Source organism: Octopus bimaculoides, chromosome 2 (assembly GCF_046866305.1).
Source record: "Octopus bimaculoides isolate indiv1 chromosome 2, ASM4686630v1, whole genome shotgun sequence".
Taxonomy (NCBI): Eukaryota; Metazoa; Mollusca; class Cephalopoda; order Octopoda; family Octopodidae; genus Octopus; species Octopus bimaculoides.
Window position 1 is genome coordinate 37811519 of NC_142929.1, and position 23466 is coordinate 37834984.

At 38.3% G+C, this 23466-nt stretch overlaps 1 long non-coding RNA gene across 1 annotated transcript in view; it reads right to left on the bottom strand.

The window, feature by feature from the left end:
• LOC149137032 (uncharacterized) overlaps positions 1-19876 on the bottom strand; it is a 75777-nt gene extending 55901 nt beyond the window's left edge. Inside the window, exons 1-2 of the long non-coding RNA XR_016238629.1 lie at positions 19742-19876; positions 1216-1285 (exon numbers count right to left, since the gene is read on the bottom strand). This is a non-coding gene — a long non-coding RNA (uncharacterized LOC149137032). The remainder of the gene's footprint in view (positions 1-1215; positions 1286-19741) is intronic.
• Between the last annotated feature and the right edge of the window lie 3590 nt (positions 19877-23466).

Here is a 23466-nt window from a genome sequence, read left to right on the forward strand (position 1 = left end):
ACAACATGTTGAAATATCAGTGTCCCAATATACTTTGTAAATACCTTGTACTAGTGAATCATGTTATGAACACATAGTTGTCATAAAGGAGAAGCTCTTCTCTTGTGACAAACACAACAGTGATAAGCATATCTGCATTCAAATAATATGCAAGTCATCATTTCAAATCTTGCTATCCACTGTTCATATGATATATAATAAAATAAAGTACCAGTCAAATACTGGGGTCAATGTAACCAACTAACCCCACTGCCTAAATTCCAGGTCTTATACTTACATTAGAAACAGTTATTACTATTAGTATCATTTACATTATTAGAGGACTAAAAGACAAAGAAAAAATAAATCCAGTAGAATATTAACTTAGTTATACTAATTTACATTCTGAGTTCAAATCATGCCACAGCTGACTTTAGCTCTCTCAACCCCAACCATACCTCCAATAAAATAATTAACAAGTCAAGTACTAGAACTGATTAATTGACTAATCCTCCATCAAATTTGTGAATTTGTGCCTAATTCAAAAATCATTATTATTATCCTGTAGGATTTTAATTCAGTTTTGTTGTTTTACATTCTGAGTGTAAAAATCCCACCTGAATCAACTTTGTCTTTCATTTGTATTTACTTGATATGTACCTGTGTTGATTTAATCAACTTTATCGCTTACCGGCAGATTTGTTGCCTTGTATCAATATAAAAAATCATCACCATCAATAATATTATTATTATTAATAATTATTAAGGCAGCAGACTGACAGAATCATTGCCGTGCCAGACAAAATGCTTAACAGTATTTCTTTCAGCTTTATGTTCTGAGTTCAAATTCTACCAAAGTCGACTTCACTTTTCATCCTCTCTGGATCACTAAAATTAGTACAAGTTATGCAATGGGGTTGATGTAATCAACTAGTACCTTCCTAGCCAAATTTCAGGCTTTATGCCTATAGCCAAAAGAATTATTATTATTAAGGTAGCAAGCTGGCAGAATCGCTACCACACTTGGTGGCATTTCTTTTGGTTCTTTTTGTTGTGAGTTCTGATTCCGCCAAGGTCAATGTTGCCATTAATCTTTTCAGGGTTGATAAAATAACCACCTATTGAACATTGTGATCAAGGTAATCAACTTACTCCCACCAAATTGCAAGCCTTGTGCCTATTGTAGAAAGAATTATTATTATTATTATTTGAATGTTAAAATATTGGAGAAAATACCTTGAAATCTTTTCTCTGGCTCTTTCCATTCTCTGTTCAAATCCTGCTAGGGTCAACTATTCTGTGGTTCCTGGAAAATATTAGAAAATAATATCAGATGGTAGCTTGAATGACTTCAGAGTGAATGATTTTTGCTCAGAAACTGTTAAAACTAATTGTCTAACTCAGAAACAAATATAAGCTGCAGAAAATATGTTACAACAATAGTACAGTGTGTGTGTGTATGTATGTATATATATATATTATATATATATATATATATATATATATATATATATATATATGCACACATGTATACATACATATACATATGTGTACATATATATATATATATATATATATATATATATATATATATATATATATATACGTGTGTAAACAAATATATACATATATGCACATACACACACACACGAACATGTGTTGTAAGTTTGCCTCCCAACCCTATGGCTCTGGGTTCAGTCCCACTACATGGGACCTTGGACAAGTATTTTCTTCTATAGACTTGGGTCAACCAAAGCTTTATGAGTGGATTTGGTAGACAAAAACTAAAAGAAGCCCATTGTGTGTGTGTAAATGTCTTTATAAGTACCGGTATCAATTTGTTCAACTAAATATTCTTCAAGGCGGTTGCCCCACCATATCCACGGTCTAAAGATAAAAAATATGTATATATACATACAAGTGCAAATGTATGTGTGTGTGTATACATACACATACATGTGCACAAAATTACACATTTATGAGACTATATCTCACCATGAAGGTTTCTGTAAGCCTTCTGAGATCAACATATGGACCTGCACAGGAAGTTCCTCTCCTAGGTGCAGGTCTGGGCAAAATTTTCTATGGAAGACATGTAATTATCCATGTATGCCTATCCCTCATTTCCACACCAACCAATGCTCTATTTGCTTTGCCCTTCTCATGGAGAATGGAAGAGGAGGGCCAATAGAGCTTAGCACCAGTATCATTTTTAGGCATTGACATTAGAATGTGAAGAGCTGTTAACAAATAATACAAGACATCTCTTCCAACACTCTAACAATGTCCTTGCTCCACTACTCTGGGCTGGTACTGTATTTATTGTCTCCAAAAGGATAGAAAACAGTTGATTTCAACTTGGGGTGCAGAGAGCTAGAACTGGAATAAATACAGCCAGACATTCTATCTGACTTTCTAACAATTATGCTAATTAATAACCTTACACCTCAACATACAGAACAGAAATATAATACACACTTGCACATGTATAAAATAGTGGAATCATACATAAAAGTTATTATACACATTAGACACTATAAATCAGGCATGGCCGACCTTTTCCAAGAAACAGGGTGCATGAGACATGGCTCGTCATCATGCAAAACACATTACTAAAATTATTCTAGGTAATTTTTCATTTAGGTATACCATTCAGAACGTCTATAGACAGCCTTATTCCCATGAGTATTTTAAATAAACGATGATGATGATGATGATATGGAAACGTGCCAAGGGATTCAATGAATAAACCCTCACCACAATTAAAGGTAATGAGAGTAAGAAATTGTTATGACAAAGAATTAAATTCAGTTTATTATTATTAATTACTCTGAGAAAGAAAACTATAACCTTAGCTTCCTACAATAATGTTTAATACATTGACTATTTCCATTAAATTCTTACTCGTTGGGCTTGTGGAAATGATGGGGTATGACAAGGAAGGGTGATCTTCTGAAGAAAGGGTTGGAAAGGAGTGTTTAGGGAGTAGTTTTACAGTTGGAAAGATTAGAAAAGGAGAGATTGCCCAGTATTTATTAGATTTTGTGTGTGTGTGTGTGTGTCTGTTTAGCCCATGTCACCCTTGATCAAGTAGGCCTATGGTGATATTGGTGGTGAAGGACAAAGAAGTGCACAGTTTAACAGGATTTAACAGGTATTTGGTGAGTGATGGCATGATAATCAGACAGACAGACTGTTTTTTATGCAGTTCAGAATATATGTGTGTATGCATGAAACACTGAGATGTATAAGCACTTTTTCAGTGTAAGGCATATGTATTCTTCATAATGGGTCAGCAACTGTTTTGTATTATTTCTGGCTCTAAAAAGTAAATTTAACTTTGATGTACAGTCTTGGTAGCATAACATTTCTGGTTGCCATGAAAATTTATCCTAAGTTTTAAGAAATGGGTTTAGGTATTTGTTGTTCATAACTAATGAGTAAATAAGTGTTGTAAGTGTGTTTTCTTGAGATATGTGGTAACTCCATTTTGTGTTGTGGAATGAAAATAAGGTGTTGACTCCTGGTTGCAAGATTTTAAACTGTCAGTTTGATACTGGAATTTATATTTTTTTAATTCTTGTAATGACAGTACTACATCAAACTGCATAAGGAAAACAAACGTATATTCTGAAAGTTCTGAAGGTATCACACTATCTGTTCATTTGTTTGAGAATTATAACCTTCAGTAGCATAATGTCATTTGATTTTCTCATATGATGACTTTCAAATCTTCATTTAATATAAACTTATATGAATCTGTTTTTGAAACAAAATGCTGCTGAACCTCTTCAGTAATTTTGTGCTCAAGTAAACATTTGATGAAGCTCTTCAAATTGTAAATGTTAAACCTTCTCCACAAAGATATATGGATTATATTTCTCTGTGCCAACAAAATGAAATGAATCAACTCCATGTTTACAATTTTAACTTTTTCACATTAAATTTGCTCCAATTAAATATGGAGCTGACTAGGAAATACGTCATATAATTACTTGCTTCTTTTGAGCTCTATGGTTTAAATCTGCACCTCTAGGTGCTTAATTACATAAGAACTTAATCACACAGGAACACAGGACTAATAATTAAAAAAAAATACAATATTGTTTCTTTTATTTTTCTGTAAAATTTTTTCAAAAAAATATTTCTCAACTGGTTGTCTTTATATTATTATTTTGTAACAAATGTCTTTTGTGTAAAGATATTTTATATGGAATATTGAAAATATGTTTAGTAATTTTTCAAGGTTTTATTTTAAAAGAAAAAGATGTATCTAATTTTTTTATTTTCTTCTTCATTTAAAAACTGGAATATAGCAATAAATCCTACATAAATGATGGCTGTTTTCAGTTTTAAATTTTTTCCCCTTCTAAGACTATATTACATTCTAGAGCATGTGTTTACTATATAAAAATATTGTAAAAATTGAACTAGGTGTTACCATGTATAAAATGACATTAGATTAGTTAATTCCTGAAATAATTATGGAAACTAAGAATTAACTTCAAATTCGGATTTTTTTTCCCCTGTGCTTTTTTTTTTTTCTGTTTCTATTCATTTAACTCTCCAAACTGAAATGATTTAATCCAAATCAGTGTTCACAGATTTCTTAAAATATAATATTTAAAATATGAAGTTCACTGAGATTGGCTGTATCTATTTTCCTATAAACAGGTGAAGTTTTTTGTTTACATGTTTTTTTCAACATGTAACCTTTCCTTTTCAGTTACCTTGACAAAATGATTTCAAAGTGTTTATATACAGTAATATATATATATATATTGTCCTTGTCATCATTTTTAGCATCCACTTTTCCATGCCCATATAGGTTGGACAGAATTTGTTGAGGCAGATTTTCTTTGGCTGACTGTCCTTCCTGTCACCAACCCTCAACTGTTTCCAAGTAAGGTAATATTTCCCCATGACTAGACTGAGTTCAAATCTCACCAAGGTCAACTTTACCTTTCATCTCTTTTGGTGGTCAGTTAAAAAAACGTACCAATATAGTGCATAATATTGGCAGAACTGAAAAAATGTTGGACCAGATACCTTGTCCTATTTGTTCCAGCTCTTTGTATTCTGAGTTCAAACCCCACCATGATCTACTTTAGTAGCAGACTTAATCACTTAGTTTAACTCCACCACTTGATACCTTGGGTAGCTATCATTAGCAGAGTTTACTCTGCTACAAGCATTCAGGCTAGGACCAGTTAAAGCTACCTTCCTCCCTCCAGCTTGACTAAAAAGGCTTTTAAAATATGTAGAGGTATCTCTTCTTTAGTTAATATCCTTTTTACCTTGCAAACATAAGCATAACAATGCTTGAACAATATTGCCTTTGTAAAAAGAAAAAAAAAGAAAAGAAGCAATAACATCACTACCCAATTATCTAGTGTTAAGAATAATTATTGAACTAAAGCTGATAAACACTCTCATAACCAAGTTATTACAAAATAATTTCAACATATGCCATGCAGTGTGGATTACAGTATTATAATGACAAAGTAATCTTTTTGCATCTGTAGAATGTAATAATTCATTCTGATAAGTGAAGATGATTTTGCTCCAGATTAACAATACATCTTCTTATTCCAGCACTTTAATTGTACAAACAGAGCAACTAACAATCTTAATCTTCAGCAGTTTCTTTAATCATTTTATTAGATGCTACATGTGCAATCTGATGCTATTATCAGCTATTATGGATTCCTGATAAAATTGCCGTATGCTTAGTCAACCTAATCAATACTTGCTAACAGTAATACAGTGGCTATTTGCCAGTGTAAATGGGATGAAGTTTAAAGAAATTGTGCTTATTATTAATGAGTAATAAAAAGAGCAGGTTATGCAGTGTATGTTTCTCAGAGGGAGTGTGTTTATATCTTTAAGATTAACAAAAGTTCAAATAAATCTCATGAATTGGATCTTTTGGATATGCAACATGAAGTCAGTTTAACTGATTGAATCTAGATTATCTAAACAGGATGGGTGTAAACCAGGTATTATTTGAATGAAGATAAAAATAAACAACATTGACAATTAGAAATTTATTAAACCTTTAGCATTCAGATTACTTTGTCAACTGTAATACATATTTATTCACATTCTTTTGAGTTCATCATGCATTATCTCATAGCTTCGAGATTTTGATGATGTAATTATTTATTTTAAGAATGACATTGTCATGTAGGTGAGAGGCTGGACCTAACTAGGCTGAACATAAAGGAGGTAGAATATTTGGGCCAGATATGGCTGGTTTAAATGCTAAAAGGGTTAAAGAGTTTGAACATTGACAAAGATAAAAATCTAGGTTTGTGCACATATGTTTTGTGTTTCAGTCAACTCTGGCTAGGGCAGAGAATGTGTAGGATATTAAAGTAAGCTGAGAAGGATGGCAATGGGCCTAACTTGAGTAGGACATTCCATCATAGACTTTTATGTAGCTGTAAATTTTTTCAAGAAGCATCTTCATCTCTGAATACAAGCATCACCTTATGTCAGATTTCATTCATGGAAGGATCTGAGCTCAACACTACTACCTAAAAAAAAGACTTCGATTGTATTATTTTTCCTCCCCCACTCCACTTCAGTTACTTGCTGCTCCCATACTCTTAAAGCTCTTTATTCACTATTTATAATTTGGTGGATTGAGCATTTGAAACTTATTTGACGAGAGACATGAGGTATCAATCCCAAATACAATCTGTATATTTTTCTGTCAGCAAAATGACATCTCAATAACTCGTGAAAAGAATTAGCTAAATGAGCCATTGTTGTATCAAATATCTTTTTCACTGGCAGACAGCTTTTACAAAAGCTGTCTAGCCATTTGAAAAGGATATTTGATGTTACATTATTTCGAGAATATTGTTTCATTGATTACATTATTGCTGTTTTCCTTCTTCTGTGTAACCATAGAGATGGACATCATTATTTGATTATTCTGTGTCAGTTTACATCTCAGAGTGACAGCTTAGCAATGAATTTAGTAGGACTCAACTTCAGATTAAATTGCCCACTTATCATCTCTCACTATCCTGACTTTTTTTTTTTTAATATTATATGCTGTGCATGTTGATAGGTGTACAACATTAAATTTTATCTACAAATAAGAAAACCAGCTGTCTATATCTTATTCAGTCATCCAATACTAGGAGGGTACATAACCCCTTTAATAACGTTTCTCTTTCTTCAAGTTTTTTTCTATTTTTATACTCACTAAATGTTGAAATTAATTAATTCCTATTAATAAAAACCCAGTTAATTAATTTTGACAAATGAATTACATCAAGACAGCAAAAACTTCTATATAGCTACTTAATTAACTCAATATGAATCTGTAACCAATTTGAAAATCTTAGGACAATACAACTATAGCTAGCAATACTAATCGATTACATCTTTTGAGCGTCTTTATTTATGTAATAGGACTGCTTAGTATGCTTGACTAGGGATAGCTGCTGTTTCCTGTTAACTTTGGTGTCTTGCTGTGTTTTTCCTGTGTACTCTGCATGTACCTTTAGCTATCATTACTGTCTTTCTTTATTATTACTGCTTTGTCTGTTTCCTCTTACCTTTTTGTGATGGGCAACTGTAATAAACTCTCTAATTTTGACATAAGACCAATAATTTTGAGGGAAGAGGGAAGTTGATTACATCAACCCCAGTGCTAATTCGCCGCATAAGAATGAAAGACAAAGTCAACCTTGGTGGATTTTGAACTCAAAATGTAAAGAACCAGAAAAAATGCTGGTAAGCCTTTTGACTGGCATGATAATGATTCTTCCAGCTTGCCACCTTACTCATTAGTATATTAAATAAAAAACAATAAATTATAGGTTAATTGTATGAGGTTATAACTTGGATCATAGCCAGGATTATGGTTAGATGAACTATGACACTTTTACCACTGTGCTTTTGTGTAACATCATGCATGGATTTTGGACTGTTGGTTCGTTTTTGTTTTTTTTATTGTATTAGCTGATTCCCAAACAGTAATCATTTTAGAATTAATAAAACTATTCTTAACTCCAGCAACAAGGTTTCCATGAATGTCTATGAGTTCCTTTAGTGCAAATCTACAACCTATATGTGGTTCAATTAGTTACATACTAAGTATAATTGGTTCTGTATTATCAACAGGTCAGCAAACTGGAAGAGTATTACAATATTTGTTCCAAATTTCTGTGTGCTGAGTTCAAATCCTGCTATGGCCAACTTTAACCTTTCATCTTTTCAGTATCAATAAAATACTAGTCTACTACTGGGACCAATTCTGCCTCTCTAGAGTGAACTCATAATTGAGAGCTCCAGCCTTGTCACATTGTGTGATACTGATTTGATCTGAACAGTACATTAAAAGTAAAATGTCTGTGAAATATTCATTTATTTGCATGTCAATTTCAGGAGTAGGAATTAGTTGAATGCTCATTGTTGAAACCAGCAGAGAATCTGCTATACCTGCAGCCCTTCTAAAAAAAAGTGCCTTTGGTTCCACCCACCCCTCCTTTTTTCTTGCTCATCACAAGATCTTTTTTTATCTACTAGCAAGACCAAATGCATATTTATATAACTTTATATATTTATTTGTTCATGACACATTTTGTATTGGTCCTCTATAACCTGTCTGGTTGTCAATTGTGTACCGTTATGAAAATATGTTGTGTCATCAGTTTTTGATTATATTTTAATAAGTTGGCTTGGCTCCTGCTGCATGGCCATTTGGTAAAGAGAGATGAGAAAATTATTAAATAACAATGAAATAAGTTTGTTCAATCCCTATCTTAAGCTATGGAGAAGTCCTACATGGAGCCTAATTTGACAGCAAGACTAAATACATATGTATAAAATTGTACATTTATTTATTGATTCACTTGGAATTTATATTTTCCTGATATTTATTAACAGTCTCAGAATGAGGAAACATGAAGCACAAATATTTAATTCATAATCAGTTATGTTGACAAGTTTCCTGATCAGTGAAAGGGTGTTTGTGACATTTATGCCTTTTCTAAGGATATTAGCAACAGATGTAGAATGAAACAACATTCACTTGGTGTTTAATTTTTTTTTCTCTCTATTACATAATTTTCTAATTATTTCTTTAACAAAACCCTTCAAATCTGGCACTCCATTGGTTATGACAGTTCCAGTTGATCCGATCAACAGAACAACCTGCTTGTGAAATTAACATGCAAGTGGATGAGCACTCCACAAAAATGCATACCTTTAACATAGTTTACAAGGAGATTCAGTATGACACAATGTGACAAGGCTGGCTCTTTGAAATGCAGGTTCTACTCATTTTTGCCAGCTAAGTGGACTGGAGCAACATGAAATAAAGTGTCTTGCTCAAGAACACAGCGCACCACCATGAATGAAACAACTTTACAATCATGAGCTGAATACCCAAACTACGAAGCTACATGCCTTCCCTTCTGATCTGTATACAGGGAGAAGTAATTATAGTATGGCATCTGTATTTCTCAGTAACTCATAATAAAAGTAAAATTTCAGCAATCAGGAATGGAAAGCCGTGTGTTAACTAAAATTCATTGAGAGCTTTTTTCTATTGTCTTGATAAAATATTTTTTTCAATCTACTTTGTTTGGTAGCTAAGGCATTATCCATATATCAACTACCCTAAGACTCAACAGTCTTGATATTTAATTTTCCAGTGGTTGGAAAAATTAGATCTTAATCTAAACCTCTTTCAATGTGATGAATTTAATATGTAACATTTGCCGTGCCATCTTTTGTTATAAACTTAGGAATGTGCTTTATTCAGTTTCAAAGGGAGAGATTAAGACAGGTTGGGATATTAAAGATAACTATATTCTTTTATATGATTAACACAGCAACTTGAATTAAATTGATAACGTTAATAAAGAAAATCTGTATGAAATTTACTTTTGTCATTATCCTGAGATCTAAATCAATAAACTAATATTTCTTCTTGACTGATAAATCTATATCTATTTCAGATAATAATCGTTAGGTGCAATTCAGCGAATCATATGTTGTAGCACAATGGAGTTGTTCCTAATAATTCATATACAATTTACTCTGATAAAATCTTTGCAGCTGTTGGCAAAAGATGAAAGTATTATTGTAACCTATATACTGTTATCTGCAGAATCTATTACTCAGCTAAACATTATTGCTTGCTAACTATTCTTAGATAAAGAAAACCATTAAGATATTAAACATTAAATAGGAGTTTTAACTTGTATTTCAAAATACTGCATTATCTGCAATATTGCATTCTAAATAATTTACTATTGACAAAGCTTTCTAATGACTGTATTCTGTACATCAGTGAGACCTGAGGTCTACAGTCTCTAATACAAAACCTGTTGTGTTGATCTGTTGAATAACTATGTGTACAACACAACAGACACTCAAATGCTGTTGCTTTCATACTTGCCATGTTACACACCCAATAATACATGAGACTGATGACTTGCACAAGACAGTTTTCTTTGGTAAAATGTAATCATTCACAATGTGCTTAAAGTTGAATGCAATGTATGAGGAGGGCCATCATTTTGTAGAAAAATAATTGTTTCTTGTATGGTACTTGCTGTTAGTTATTCTCTCGTCTGTTCACTTTCAATACATTTGGGTAGTTATTAGCTAAGATTTACACATGCTAGTCAAGAATGTAATTAAAATATTTGGTGGATCTAACTCCAATAACGATATCACATTGGATGCTGGCATTTTACTATCCACTATTTAACTTCTGTTCTTTAGTACCTTCAGTTTGGAAATAAAAATAAATAAATAAAACCACTTTTTGGCCCAGAAAATACCTACTATTGAGAAAGTGAATATTTTAATTTTCATATTGCCCTGAGAATAAAGAAGCTTAACAAAATTATATTCTATAAAAATGAAGGATCTGTCATAGAGAAGAAAGGTGTTCGATATATTTATGTGTAAAGAATTGAAACACAAAATTCCTGGTTATCTCCTAATTCAGGATTCACAGATAAAAACAGAAACACATTGGCAAAAGGCTACACATTTTTGCTGATGAAGAATAGGGTTCATTACATATTTTATCAACCCCTGGTGGATAAAGTAAACTGTTGGAATTTGAACCCCAAATGTAGAAGGATGGATCATGTTGCTAAAATAAATTTAAAAAATAGGACATTCTTTTAATTTGTGGATCACAAAATAAAAGGTTGACACGATCCAGCAATGTCCAGGCAGACATGTCAAAAAGATAATCCAGTGCTTTTTTAAAAATTAAATAATAAATTCTTCAAATTCCTTAGATTTCCAACAACGAATTTACCAAAACATTTCAATTCCTTCCTCCTCCAATATTTGTTTTTTTTTAATTCATCATCCCCCGAAATTTTGTGGGGTGATTCTGTTTAAAAATAGAGATTATGATTCTGCAAAGCAAAAACAAAAAATTCAAAACGTCAGACTTTTTTTTAAAAATTAATACTGATTGTTTACGATAATTAACTACCTTCATTTTGTGATCATAAGCCCAAGCAATGCCTAAAATGGTTATCTTATTTCAAAATTTACAATTTGCGGTGTTTTTTTCCTTGAAACATTATTACTGTCGCCGCTTCTCTCGTTGTGTAAACTTCTCTGCCTTAGCAATAAAAACACTTTTTTCCTAATGTTAAATATTTTAATATGTTTATATATAAGGCTACTGTGAAAGAATTTCTTATGAGGGAGAATATATGAAGAAATCAAATTAAGCTTTGCCTCACGTAAAAAAAAAAAGAACAACTGCTTTGTAGTTGTATGGGTATCCCCTTAAGAGACTTTTCCTACTTTCATTTATAACAATAGCAAGTTAACACCTGTTGTGCTAGCACACCCGGAAATCATATCATCCGCTTATTCCCTTGCCCATCTCTTTAATATACCGTCACCTTAACCAAAAGATTAATTGCATCCTTTAACTGCAGTAAGCATCTGTTTGAAGTAATAATATACAACAACTAGATTCCCCTGTCTCGTGTATCGCTTCCTTTGTAGTATGACATTAACAAATTGTACGTTATTGTTGAATGATCTGAAATGTAGTCTCAGTTAATAATTACCCGTTAGTATACAGTGCTAATGTATATATATATATACACTCTCGTTCTAGACTGCCTTCTCAAAATAAGTTGTTTCATCGTAAGGTAACTAAATTTCGAGAAATTAACTTGCCAGAAAATCGATGCAATTCCAAATTGTGAACAGCTTAGAGACTAGCTATAAATAGATTCTGCAAACCATTATGTAGGAAGGTCGTTTTTATTTAGTAACAATTGTTATCTTTATGAGGATGTGACTCAATATTTTTAAAGACGCTTTCAATATAATTATAATCACTTCTATTCGTAGTAAATCTAGGCTAGAGTATGCTTAGTTCTCTAACACAACCCCCTGCCAATCGATAATGTATTTATCCAGATCATGAACAATCATTATTCAATGTTATATTTCCTTGTGACTCTATCATCATAAAAAATTTGTCTCAATATCTTCGTCTTAAGTCTTCTATTACAATTCTGTTAGCATCTAGAATGCTCCATAGTAATATTTAAATCAAGAGACGGAAATAAAATCACTCAAAAAGTCATAATTTTTACTGGAGAAAAAGTTATATTTTATTAAAATAACAATGTCACAAATAGTTGAAGTAATTAAAACCAATATTTTTAGTTGCTTATTAACTATGTATGTATGCTTGCACATAATTTGGATCTTTTTGGTTTGACGGGCAACATTTTTCATTTATGTTTTACATAGTGTTTTTGGTACCGAAACACTTTCAAACTTCGTATACTTGTATATTTTGTGTTATAGAACAGATAAAAATTTTTGTATTCGAAGTTATTTCATGTTAAAAATTGTCTTATTTCGATAATTTCAACCAATCACTGACGTCTATTCAGTTGAATACAGTTACTGCTGTGGCGGTGTATATGGTATTAATCCCTTGTTGACATATTCCATCCGGTTTTTTGGTTTGTTTTCTTTTAAAGCAGACAAAATTATAGAAAAATGGTAATTTATACGCTTATATTTGTTTATATGATAAATTACGCTGTGCGTATCTGTGTTTGTAACAATTTTTCGCTAGTACTCAGTAACACATTTTCTAAATGATGGTAGAGTTTGATTTGAAAAAAGATTTGGTTGCTATTATGCTTGAATTACACTATTCTACTTGTTTCAGTTGATTGAATAATAGCTAATAAGGGGGAAAAGCCATCAAAATACTTGAATATTGCCTGCACTTGTTATTGGAGCTGGCAGAATTATTAATGCACCTCCACCAAGTGCTTCATTTCCTAGAAATAGCAGCCAAATCTTCTTCAAATCAAAAAAGGACGATAGCGTAACAACGGCAAACAGGACAAAACACGATAGAAGGATCATTCGCAGCCAATTACCTCTTCAGTCGGAGTCTGGAATGTCTACGTAGTTTCGGCCAGTTATCTCCGATACTACTCAAAACCGGCGTGGCCAGGGACTTAAGCTAAAAGCATTAAGCCTCTGGGCAAGGCAAACAGATGTACGTATACAGGAAAAATAAGTAAACAACAGAAAGGATCTTTCGCCTATCGGAACGAATTTAACATACAAAATAGAATTATATGATGGACAAACGTCTTTAAGCTATACAGCAAAAGGAAAATTATTATAGAATTACAACAACAATAAAAGAAAACAAACAAGGTCTTTCGACTATCAGACAAGTGCGGTAAGTTAGCACAAGGAAAAGTCATAACAGACCGGGTGGTAGGACAGAACAGATGCGAACAACCTCAAAGGCGGCGGGCCCAAACAGGACGACAACGCCTGAACTGGGCAGTGATCATGTGGTAGGGAGGGGAGGAGCAAGAGAGAGAGGAGCGAGCAAGAGAGAGGAGCGAGACAGAGAGAGAAGAGCGGCAGAGAGAGAGAGGAGCGAGACAGAGAGAGAAGAGCGGCAGAGAGAGAGGAGCCAGAGAGACAGACGACCGAGAGAGAGAGAAGTGCAAGAGAGGAGAGGAGCGAGAGAGGAGTATACATACCAATGTTGGCACGTACGTACATCCATACATACGTACGTAGGTACGTACGTACATCCATACATACGTACATGGGCATGTACGTACATCCATACATACTAACTTAGGCACGTACGTACATCCATACATGCGATATATATATATATATATAGAGAGAGAGAGAGAGAGGAGAGCGGGAGAGGGAGAGGAGCGAGAGAGAGAGGGGATCGAGTGAGAGAGAGGAGGAAGAGAGGGAGAGAGAGAGAGAGGAGCGAGAGAGAGAGGAGGAAGAGAGAGAAGAGCGGGAGAGAGAGGAGCGAGAGAGAGAGGCGATCGGGTGAGAGAGAGAGGAGCGAGAGGGAGAGAGGAGCGAGACAGGGAGAGGAGCAACAGAGAGAGAGGATGAAGCGAGAGAGAGCAGCGAGAGAGGGAGAGAGGAGCGAGAGAGATGAGTGAGAGAGAGATGAGCGAGAGAGAGAGGAGCAAGAGAGAAGAGCATACATACTAACATAGGCACGTACGTACATCCATACATACGTACGTAGGTACGTACGTACATCCATACATACGTACGTAGGTACGTACGTACATCCATGCATACGAACGTAGTTACGTACGGACATCTATACATACGAACGTAGTTACGTACGTACACCCATAAATACTTACGTAGGTACGTAGGTACGTCCATACATACGTACGTGTGGACGTACGTACATCAACACATACTAACTTAGGCACGTACGTACATCCATACATACGAGAGAGAGACAGAGAGGGAGAAGAACGGGAGAGTGAGAGAGAAGAACGAGAGAGATTTGGAGAGAGAGAAGAACGAGAGAGAGAGAGAAGAACGAGAGAGAGAGAGAAGAACGAGAGAGAGGAGCAAGAGAGAGAGTGGATCGAGTGAGAGAGAGAGGAGCGAAAGAGAGAGCGGAGCAAGAGAGAGAGGAGCAAGAGAGAGAGAGAGAGAGAGGAGGAAGAGAAATAGGAGCAAGAGAGAGATAGAGGAGCGAGAGAGTGGGAGAGAGGAGAGAGAAAGAGACGAGAGAGAGAGACCAGCGACAGAGAGAGACCAGCGACAGAGAGAGACCAGCGACAGAGAGAGAGAAGAGAGAGGGAGGGAGGAGCGAGAGAGAGAGGAGCGAGAGAGAGAAAGAGAGAGAGAGAGACAGACAGAGATGAAGCGAGAGAGAGAGACGTAGGTATCTATGGATGTACGTACCTGCCTACGTACATATCTATGTAGGTATGTACAAACATACGTACGTATGTATGGATATACGTACGTGCCTACGTAAGTATGTATGGATGTACGTGAGTACCTACGTACTTATGTATATATGTACGCATGTACCTACATACGTATGTACGGATGTACGTACGTGCCTACATACGTATGTATGGATGTACGTACGTATGTATGGATGTACGTGCTATTGGATGTACGTACGTACCTACGAACATACTGTATGGATGTACGTACGTGCCTACGTACGTATGTAAGGATGTACGTACCTAGGTATGTATGTATGGATTTACGTACGTACCTACGTACGTATGTATGGATGTACGAACGTACCTACGTACGTATCTATGTATGTACGTACGCACATCCGTACGTATGTATGGATGTACGCATGTGCCTACGTAAGTATGTAGGGAAGCACGTACGTGCCTAAGTACGTATGTATAGATGTACGTACGTACATACGTACGTACGGATGTACGTACGTGCCTACGTATGTATGTATGTACGTGCCTACGTACGCATGTATTGATGTACGTACACATGTATGGATGTACGTGCGTACCTTCGTACTATGTACATACGTACCTATGTACGTATGTACCTATGTAAGTACGTACCTATGTACGAACGTACCTATGTACGTCCGTACCTATAAACGTATGTATAGTTGTACGTACATATGGATGTACGTAAGATGTACGTACATATGGATGTACGTACGTAATGTATGGATGTACGTACGTACCTAGGTTCGTATGTATGGATGTACGTACGTACCTACGTACGTATGTATATATATGTACGTACGTACATATATACGTATGTATGGAATACGTACGTACGTATGGATGTACGTACGAATGTATGGATGTACGTAGGTACCTACGTATGTATGGATGTACGAACGTACCTATGTAAGTATGTAGGTACGTACGTATGTATGGATGTACGGACGTACTTACGATCGTATGTATGGATGTACGTACGTATCTTCGTACGTATGTATGGATGTTCGTACGTACCTACGTACGTACGTATGGATTTACGTACGTACCTACGTACGAATGTATGGATGTACGTACCTCCGTACGTATGTATAGATGTACGTACGTGCCTATGTAAGTATGTATGGATGTACGTACGTGCTTACGTACGTATGTATGTACGTACGTATGTATGTACGTACGTATGTATGTACGTACGTATGTATGTACGTACGCACCTCCGTATGTATGTATGGATGTGCGTATGTGTCTACGTAAATATGTAGGGAGGCACGTACGTGCCTAAGTACGTATGTACGGATGTACGTACGTACATACGCACGTATGTATAGATGTACGTACGTGCCTACGTAACTATGTATGGATGTACGTACGTGCCCACGTACGTATGTATGTATGTACGTGCCTACGTACGCATGTATGGATGTACATACGCATGTATGGATGTATATAAGTACCTACGTATGTATGGATGGATGTATGTACGTGCCCACGTATGCATGTATGGATTCACGTACGTAGCTACGTATGTATATATGGATGTACGTACGTACGTACGTATGTAGCTACGTATGTATCTACGTATGTATGGATGGATTTACGTATGTACCTACGTACTTACCTACGTACGTATGTATGGATGTACGTATGTATGGGTGTACGTATCTAGGTATATATGTATGGATGTACGTACGTACGTACCTATGTACGTATGTATGGATGTACGTACGTGCCTACGAATGTACGTATATATGTACGTACGTACCTACGTACGTATGTATGTATTTACGTACGTACCTCTATACGTATGGATGGATGTACGTACGGGCCTATGTAAGTATGTATGGATATAAGTACTTCCCTACGTATGTATGGATTTACATACATTCATACGTACGTATGACCACGGTCAGCTTCAGTCCAAACTCGGCGATCAGCTCTCCCAAAACTCCTAGGCGGCGTTTCACCAACATCTCCGCAGCACCTTTCGTCCGGACTCTCTTCTCGCTGGTAATTACTGTTCCTACCCAGCCGACCACGGTGGCCGAATCCGTCCGGATCTCGATCGAGCGCAGTCCCCATCTCAGGGCCAGGTTCACCCCTTTCAGCACCGCATCTAGTTCGGCGACATTGATGTGGTTGAAGTCGTCCGCTTTCCGTAGCCAGGCCGCATCCTCCACCTCAGCACCTTCGATCTCCAACACAACCCCTATCGCTATACTGCTAGCATCACACCAAACCGTTCTGCACTCCGTCTTGGGCACATACCAGTTTCCTCTGACCGGGTCTTCCGCTCTCGTTCTCTCCAGGATTTCCCGCATCATCGCCACCGTCGCCTCTCCTACATTGTCACTCCAACTCTCCCCCTCTGCTCGTCTTTTGATGTAACTACATGCAATGCGCAACCAACGAGCGATCGGATAGTGTCCGATCAACTTCCCACAAACCGAGAACAACTCTCTCCTGCTGACGCTGGAACTCAGCTCTGGGATCTCGTTTCCTCTCCGGAACACCAGCTCGCCCGATCTGTCTTTTTGTAGCTTCAGCCCCAGCGCAGCTCCCCCCACCATCGACTCAGGCGGCTTCGCAATCAGCCCGAACCTCTCCAGGTGTCTCACTACCTCGGTGGCTGACACTACAGTCTCGTCAACCAAAATGTCGTCGGTGTAGGAACTGGTGGCCTTCCTTATTCTCTCCTCTTTCCCTAGGACGGACTTGAGCACCATCGCCATAATTTTCGGAGCGGAATTCAGCCCGAAACCCAGCCTGGTTAAACAGTACGTCCGGCCCTTGTACCGCACCAGCTGGTATCGCCACAGCTTGTCACTCACACGGAGCTGCAAATATGCCGACTTCAAGTCGACGATCGTCGCTGCCTTGGTCGACTGTCTCCACACACGTAACGTCTCACCGCAAACGTCTGTTGCCTCGCCTCCCGTGTGGCACGATATATGGTCGTTCAGTTCCCTAAAGTCCAGCACCGGTCTGACTTTTCCTTTCGTCGGCTGCACCACCGCCATCAGAGGCAGCACTCCACTCACCACCTCCTCTTTCCACGGGACAAGGACTCCTTCCTTGATCCATCTCTCTAACTCCTCGTCGAACTCGACGCCGGCGTGACCTTTCAACGTATGCTGGTAGCAGCTCACCCTGTTCTTTAGTAGTGGGGGCTCGTCCTTCCATCGCCACTCTATCGTCCACCTCCGACCATCAAACGCCGCCTGAAAATCTTTGTCTTCGATAGTGTAAGCGGCGCTGTCCTCGACGGGGCTCTGCTCTCCCTGGTGATCCCGACTCACGGCGCACGATGCCCCCACGCTTCCGAACGTGACCTCATCTCCTGCAATCCTAACGCCACCAAGACGGTTGATGGCGTCCATCCTCAACACGACATCAACCCCGTCTATCACATAGTCGATCACGATCACCCGTAGCCTCAGCGCCGCGCTCGGTAACGCTATCTCCAGACTGGAGCTGCCCCTGCAACGGATCTCTCTACCGTCGACCGCTCGGACGCTACTCGTCCCATACCATTTCTTCGCCACCCTTGGCGTCATGAGGGTAGTCGTGCAACCCGTGTCCACGAGGGCCTTGAACTTCTTCCCCTTACCTCGACTCCGACCACGGGCAGCGCCTCCACAAGCGCCTCTACTTGGTTGCGGGGAAAGTTTGAGAGGCAGCAACTTCCCCACGGTCGCAATCACGGGCGATGTGCCCAGTCTTCCTGCATCGATAGCAGACGGGCCCCGATTCGGCGCATTCCCTCGCCATGTGCGGCCCCTGACATTTGAAACACCAGCCCGAGAACGGCCGCTGTCGTTGCTCGGTAGGCTTCCTCACGCCGCTCTCAGGCTGTCGTCTGTCGGAACGTGCCTCTGTCGCCGCCATCGCTATCGGCTTCCTTCCGACGTGCTGTGTCAACACGCGAGCTTGCGCTACTAGCTCGCTGAGCGCCATCTTCCTCCCGCCAGGCAACTGCTGTAATCGGATCCCTACGTCGTCGGGGAATCCATTTACAAAAGCCAGCCGCGCCGCTCTGTCCAGGCCTTCTCCCGTAAACCCAGCCAGCGTGGCCAGTCTTCGCACTGCCGCCGCGTATTCATCCACCTGTTCTCCCCCCCCCCCCATCTAATCGTTCCTAGTTTTACGAAGGCAGCGTACTCGCTCTCCGTATATGCCTCTCTCAGCCTCCGTTCGACGTTCTCGGCACTTAATCTTTCTTCCTCGTCCATTTCTAGGTAGAGGGTCAGGGCGCTCCCTTCCAAGTACAGAGCCATGAGACTCGCCACATCGCTTATTCCTTGCAGCTTGGCAACGAGCCTAATTTTTCGTATCCAAGCCATCACATCTCCTTCGCCATTAAAAGGCCTGATCACATCACTGGCGATCCTAATCTTGGTGGCTGCCATCGCGGCGAATTTCTGCACGTGGTGCCGAAATAGCTTGTGGTGTGTGCGTACGAGTAGATGTAATCGCCTTACCTCGGTTTTCCTTTCCTCGACTGCGAGTCCGTCTTGCGGTATCCGATCCTTGAAGCTTGCCCCGACCCAAGGTATAGCAGCTGCTTCTCCCAAACCTTCCCAAACCTAGACCGTCGCTTAACACGTCTTGTCCTGACCGCAGCCCCGTTCGAAAGGGCACAACGCCGATCGAGGCTCCCTCTGCCCTGTTTCCCCTTCCGGTCGACTCGCCTTTCCGGTCAGCCTCCCCAGACACTGACGTCATACCACAGGATATACGTACGTGCCTACGTAAGTATGTATGGATGTACGTGCGTGCGTACGTACGTATGTATGTACTTACGTGCCTATGTACGCTTGTATGGATTTACGTATGTACCTACGTACGTATGTATGGATGTACGTGAGTACCTACGTACGTATGTATGGATGTACGTACGTACCTAGGTACGTAAATACGTACGTATGTATGTATGTACTTACGTACCTACGTACTTATGTAAATATGTACGTATGTACCTATATACGTATGTATGGATGTACGTACGTACCTACGTACGTGTGTATGGATGTACGTGCTTATGGATGTCCGTACGAACCTACGTACGTACTGTATAGATGTGCGTACGTACCTACGTATGTATGTATGGATGTACGTTCGTAGGTATGTATGTATGGTTTAACGTACGTACCTACATACGTATGTATGTATGTACGCACGTACCTACGTATGTATCTATGTATGTACGTACGCACCTCCGTACGTATATATGGATGTACGTACGTGCCTACGTAAGTATGTAGGGAGGCAAGTACGTGCCTAAGTAGGTATGTATGGATGTACGGACGTACATATGTACGTATGTATGGATGTACGTACGTGACTATGTACGTATGTATGTACGTGCCTACGTACGCATATATGGATGTACGTACGTACCTACGTACGTACGTATATATGTACGTACGTACCTATATACGTATGTATGGATGTACGTACGTACCTACGTACGTATGTAGGGATGTAGGTACGTGTAGATATACGTACTATCTACGTACGTACCCACGTACGTAATGTATGGATAAACGTACATACGTATGTAACTACGTATGTAAGGATGTACTATATATGGATGTACTATGTATGGATGTACTATGAATGGATGTACTATGAATGGATGTACTATGTATGGATGTACTATGTATGGATGTACGTAGTGCCTACGTGAATATGTAGAGTAAGTACGTATGGATGTACGCATGTACATACGTATGTATGTATGGATGTACGAACGTGCCTACCAAAGTATGTATGGATGTACGTACGTGTCTACGTACGTATGTATGTACGTACGTGCCTACGTACGCATGTAAGGATGTACGTACGTATGGATGTACGTACGCATCTACGTATGTATATATGGATGTACGTACGTGCCTACGTACGCATGTATGGATGTACGTACGTAAGTGCGTACTATGTATGGATGTACGTACATATGGATGTACGTACGTTTCTACGTACGTAATATATGGATGTACGTACGTACCTACATATGTATGGATTTACGTACGTACCTACGTATGTATGTATGGATGTACGTACGTGCCTACGTATGCATGGATGGATGTACGTATGTAGCTACGTATGTATGTATTGATGTACGTACGTACCTACGTATGTATGTATGTACCTACGTATGTATGTATGGATGTAAGTACTTGCCTACGTACGTATGTATGGATTTACGTACGTACCTACGTAGTACGTATGGACGTACGTACGTACCTACATACGTATATATGTACGTACGTACCTACGTACGTATCTATGTATGTACGTACGCACCTCCGTACGTATGTATGGATGTACGTATGTGCCTACGTAAATATGTAGGGAGGCACGTATGTGCCTAAGTACATATGTATGGATGTACGTACGTATGTATGGATTATGTACGTGCCTACGTACGTATGTATGTATGTATTACGTGCCTACGTACGCATGTATGGATGTACGTGCGTGTCTACGTACGTATGTATGGATGTACTTACGTACCTACGTACGCAATGTATGTATGTATGTACGTATGTATGGATGTACGTACGTATGTATGAATGTACGTACGTACCTTCGTACGTATGTATGGATGTATGTACGTACCTACGTACGTACCTCCGTACGTATGGATGTACTACGTGCCTACGTAAGTATGTTTGGATGTACGTACGTACATACGTATGTATATATGGCTGTACGTAGTGCCTACGTAAGTATGTATGGATGTACGTACGTGCCTACGTACGTATGCATGTATGTACGTACGGGCTTACGTAGTCATGTATGGATGTATCACGTACCTACGTACATATGTATGGATGTACGTACGTACCTACGTTCGTATGCATGGATTTACGTACGTACCTACGTATGTATGTATGGATGTATTACCTACCTACGTATGTATCTTTTTTCAAATCAAACTCTACCATCATTTAGAAAATGTGTTACTGAGTACTAGCGAAAAATTTTTACAAACACAGATACGCACAGCGTAATTTATTATATAAACAATACATGCCTATAAATTACCATTTTTCTGTAATTTTGTCTGCTTCAAAAGAAAACAAACCAAAAAACCGAATGAAATATATCAACAAGGGATTAATACCATATACACCGCCACAGCAGTAACTGCATTCAGCTGAATAGACGTCAGTGATTGGTTGAAATTACAGAAATACGATAACTTTAACATGAAATAACTTGCGATGTACAATTTTTTGTTAAGAAGGCTAAGAGAAAAGTTGTTTTATATGACACATTCTACCAGTTTCCCAAGTTTCAAAGTGTTTCGTTAAGAAAACAAGTGTTGCCCGTCAAACCAAAAGGATCCGCAGAGGAGGTGTGGCTAGTTGCTTACCGGGTCCTAACTTCAAATGTTGTTCGTCTTCTGACTGCTCGTTGCCTTTGTGTTGTCTGCTGCTGTCCACCGTCTCCGTTGGTCAACTCCTACAGAGTCTGTGAATGCTCTATCCGCTGCATCCCAAAGCTCTCTGTCTAGTGGTCCCGACGTACTCAGTTTATACTGGCCAATAGGTTCAGAAGGAAGCGCGTCAAAAAAAAAAAAAAAATGAATCGTTACTGGAGCCTCTCCGACGTGAGGTCGTGATTAGTCAAATTTTGTTGATCATGTGGGTAATATTCTAGTGAATTGTGATATCGGGCGATTGTTGAATATTCACGCTACACATATATATAACACGCATGTATATGATACATATATAATACGAAACCACGTTAAATACAAATACAAAATCGAAGAAAACACAAACATGAGCAAAGAAAGAAGAAAAAAAGAGAATGAAAGAAAGAAAAGACATCAATGCAACATAATTTATTTTCAAATATTAAATTCCTTTGAGTTCTTGTTTAGATTTTCTATTCTACTACTCTCTTATTAGAAGTAATTGATCAGTCACATTTACATAGCCACTATCGAGGGCAACGAATACTATTTTCATCAAATTTCTCAAGGGCAAGAGCACATTGGTGAGTTACATTGGACAGTAGTTGTCAGTACCGTCTTAATGCATGGGCACACTGGGCAGTTACCTGACAGGTCCTCACAGACCTAGAGGACCGATTCTGGTTTAGTTTTGCTGTCAGTAAATACTGTTGGTCCAATACATTGAGTTGCTCAGGGGCCTATAATGCCGTTAACTCTGGCTATGAAGGTATCCGG